Source organism: Ranitomeya imitator, chromosome 4, assembly GCF_032444005.1.
Source record: "Ranitomeya imitator isolate aRanImi1 chromosome 4, aRanImi1.pri, whole genome shotgun sequence".
Lineage (NCBI taxonomy): Eukaryota > Metazoa > Chordata > Amphibia > Anura > Dendrobatidae > Ranitomeya > Ranitomeya imitator.
In genome coordinates this window covers 692299716-692304334 of record NC_091285.1, presented here as the reverse complement: position 1 = coordinate 692304334, position 4619 = coordinate 692299716, and the positions used below count along the sequence as shown (strand labels likewise).

Below are 4619 nucleotides of genomic sequence, written 5' to 3'. Positions count from 1 at the left end.
TTACCCCACTCCCAACCATGATACCAATAGTCAATCCATTACTCTATAAAACGCTTTCCTGTTTGCATTTCTCTTGATACCTACATGTAGAAAGAATAAAGAGTTTATAACCAGGTTGGAAAAGGAAGCCCCTAGCACTTCTCTCAGGTAATGTAAGTATTACCTGAAGAAAAACAAACTAACAGGACTTCATACAAAACTAAAAGCAGAGAGAAAATCAAAGACATTTTCCTCCAAGTCGGATTTTTCCACTGGAGAAACTAAGTTACAAGGTTCCCTTGAGGTCTCAATTCCATCTCAAGTAAACAATTTAAAAGGTTTTAGGGACAATAAAGAGGGTTTGTTTTCTAATAAAATGACCAATACTGGAGCACTGACACTGCCGGGCGCTGAGGGACCCCTGAGATCTCTACATCTGAACCCTCCTCTGCGTCATCATTACATAGAGAGAGGACTAAAACCAATTTACCCTCTGAACCCCAGGCAGCCTCTTACAGATAAGCAACAAGACCTGGAAAAAGCTTGGGACTGAGAAGACTGCAACAGATCAAAATGGATGTGCTTATGAAAGGCTTTTCCAAAGCAAAATAAGGGGTGGTGGCCACAGCTGAGAAAACCAAGCAAGGGGTAGCAGAAGCTGCGGAGAAGACCAAGGAAGGTGTCTTATATGTGGGAAGCAAAGCCAGAGATGGAGTAGTACAAGGAGTGGCTTCGGTGGCTGAGAAGACCAAAGAGCAGGCATCTCAGTTGGGTGGGGCTGTCATGTCTGGAGCTGCGAGGAACATTGGTGCAGCCACCGGCCTAGTGAAGGAGGATGAATTTCCCACAGATATTAAGCCTGAAGAAGGAGGCCAGGAAGCTTTGGAAGAACCTGCCGCTGAACCACTGCTGGAGCCAGAAGGGGAGGGCTACGAGGAAGCCCCCCAGGATGATTACCAGGAATATGAACCAGAAGCATAACATCCCTTCACTCTGGATCCAGCCACCAGCAGCTTCAGCACAAAGATAGCTATAATGAAGATACTAATAAGACAATCCCCATATCCCCAACACCCTTTCCCATCCCAAGAGGAGTGTGGTCTACCCATTCTCTTTTCTCAAAAATTGCGCTCTTCCTCTACTCCACCTTCAGGGAGCCTCATGTGAAGTGGTTTTATGTATGGTAATCCTTCGCGTCCAGTGATGGTCCAAACAAACTGGTGTTTAAATGAACAAAAAGCCCTTTGTAATGTATGAACCCATGAATGAATTGGATTTGTCTTTGCAGTCATAATGCCCCCCGGGAACTTGTTCCCTCCCAGAGAATAATTGCCGGGGTTTTGGTGAATTTTGTCTATCATCATTTATTTGTTCTGATGTGTCTTCTTCAGTAGCAGAGGGGCTGCAACCACCTGCAATTGAACCCAATGGTATTCTTCTGCGTCTACCTACATATATAAAGCATGTTCTAACTTTTTATAAAGCGATGATGCGAAACACCTAAAAATGTAATTTTCTTCTTAAAATGACTGCCAGAAATTTGTGCATTTGTCCTATGGCACTACGCTGGCCATTTGGTTGAGGGAAAAACCACCCCAAAAAAAAGTTGTTGTGGATGACTGACCTGTGAAATAGTTTATTCAGTGTTCCAATGTGATATTTATTTTGCTGTTTTTATACGTATATTCACACACATCTAAAAACAAATGGGTGAACTTATTTGTGACTGTTCTGTAAAGCAGATGAGAATCTGAGAATTCATGCAGAATCTTTTCAATGTCCTTGTGTTCCAAATAATTTAGGAATTAAAAAAAAAAGAATTAACCAAAAATGAACAATAGTGAACCCGATAGACGGGTCATCTACCGACACAGGGAGGCCAAATGCAATATTGCAATTATTGGAGTTTACATTAACTCAATGTTTTTGTTTAAAGGGGTCCATCCTACAGCTCCCGGGGACAGCTATGGGGGCATCTTATGCACCTGTGTATGCCAACCTCTTCCTAGGGATGTGGGAGAGGGACCTCTTCATGTCGGATCGGCCGTCAATGTGTCACGTCCTAAATAATATTAATGTTTCTTTTCAAGTGAACCATGATGTGATTTGAATTTTTGGACATCAAACTCCAGAGATAGTGGTAATGACGAGATACAGATGAATATTTTTCATAAGGAGACTGCCACGAATATGCCATTACATGCCCCCTCTTCCCAGCCTACATCATTCAGTCTATTCCGGCAGGACAGTTTGTGCCTCCGCAGACTGTTCCACGGAAAATTATTTGGCTACACAAGTGGAGGTTTAGTAAAAATACACAAATCTTAATCAGGGTAAAAATATATTATATTAAAAACAATTTCTATAACTATACCCAATTGTGTGTTATAAAATAACCCCTGAGAGATGGTGTATAAATGTTGTAGTGAAACACTACAAAGAGTTAAATAATTTCAAGCCCATCCCATGGAAAAAAAAAATCAAGAAAATCAATCTGGACAACGATATAATCATATAAAATATATAATTTTTATTAAGTTCCACATATAAAATTAATAAGAAAAAAGATAACAATAATTAATACTATATATATGTAAACGATATATTACAACATGCCCCAAAAACTCATGGCTATTATAATCTAGATCTCTGTAAAAACTCTCAATCTTACTACCTCCTGAAGAAACCAAAATGTATATAAAAATGTTAAAGTTGAATAAAAAGTGCAATGTGCAAAAAGTGCCAAGGTATATGTTTATAATTGGAATACCGATATATATAAAAGGACAAAAAGGTGCTATATAACAGTGCAGATGCAGGAAGGATATACAGATAGAGGTAAGAGAACACTTACTCAGATCAATATTTGCAAAATAGTCCACAGTGGGCAGCCAGGAAGAGTTGGGGGCACCCCGACGCGCGTTTCGGACGCACTTGCTCCTTCGTCAGGGGGTATGTGACTTAGAGGCATTATGCCCTGTTTATATAGCTGCCGAGATTTGAATGCGGCGCCAATGACCACATCCGCAGTGTGTACGGCGCATGCGCCGCTACGGAAACCCAGAAGACCACAGCCAGACACGTCACGTGACCGGGCGCACAGGTTACGTTCCCGGCGTTACCAAGGACAACATGACGCGCCGGCCCCGATCACCCGGACCACAGCGGCGCATGCGCACCACCACAGACATGATATGGGCGGTATTAAAAGAGAGGAGGTATCATTTCAGTTACGCGATATAGCGATCAATCTATCCAGGGAAAAATTAATGAAAAGGGTGGGGAGAGGGAAAGAAAAAGTGTAAAAGTGGAGAGGGAATATGATCACCACTGCCACTATGTGATAGATCATATAAATAAGCGCACAGGAGTGATTAGGTGATGTGATGCCTATGTAAATGAACTCTAGTCCTGAATAGTGTTAAAGTGACAGCGGGAATAACGATGGTAATAAACAGGACCTATTGATTTAATAATCTAATTATAAATGAATGAGTAAATATTGATAAAAATATATGTGATAATATAATATATATTTGTGATCATATTTTACAATATATCACATCTTCAACAGATTTGTAGATAATACATCAGCAGTATACATCCATATATAGTGTGTATTTGTGATCGTATTTTACGATGTATTACATCTTCAGCAGATTTATAGATAATACATAAGCAGTATACATCCATATCATATAGGTGTACACCTCACTATGTTCCACAAACTCCAATAGTGTGATGGTGTCATAGTTATTATTCCCATCAATACTAAATATTAAGGGGAATAATATAATATAAAATAATAAAACTAAGGCAGTGATCAAAAATAGGATTGCTAATAACCCTGAAATTCACCATAAGGCAATAACTAATACGAGCATATCATAACGGATATATATATATAATATTAATACTTGATGTTCTATTATAGTTAAAGAAGAACACATCAAAGCATTCAAATACATGGGCGTCCATGAATGGATCCAGATAAAAGCCTACATCGGGCCATAGTATAAAGGAAGAAAGAAAGTCCATCATATGGTTCTGGATCCGGCATGATGAAGTCGAAGAGGAACCCTATATCCACATCCATGGAAGGAGGGAAACAGGTAAATCTAATCAATATAGCCTATAAATAAATATAAAAAAATTAATATTTACACAGATCATTATATACCTCTAAGTACTATAAAAACACTAAAGGGGTTACAATATATAAAATCAAAATAAGATTACATATATATTATTAATAATATTAATAAAACGTACATATAAAATTTAAAATTAAGAATGTACTTAAATATTAAAAGTTACGCTCATGGATTAGAGAAAAGGGGCAAAACTTAGATTATCATTAAGACCCTTCGGTGTCACTGTATCCAATCGCCATATCCATTTGGCTTCTAGTTTTGCCAGAGGAACATTGATTCTGCCCCCTCTCTCATTTAATTCAATTCTATCGATACCAAATACTTTTAAGAGGGAGGCATCACAATTGTGGTAGATTTTAAAATGTTTTGGTATTGTTTTTAAGGAATTAACATCATCAATATCCCTAGCACCCTGTATTCCCCGTACATGTTCCCGAACACGGATTTTTAATTGGCGGGTTGTCATGCCTATATATATCAACGAGC

General features: G+C 38.7%; 1 pseudogene; it reads left to right on the top strand.

The window, feature by feature from the left end:
* Window positions 1–325: 325 nt before the first annotated feature.
* On the top strand, window positions 326–1012 carry LOC138674368 (beta-synuclein-like; annotated as a pseudogene).
* The last annotated feature ends 3607 nt before the right edge of the window (window positions 1013–4619 follow it).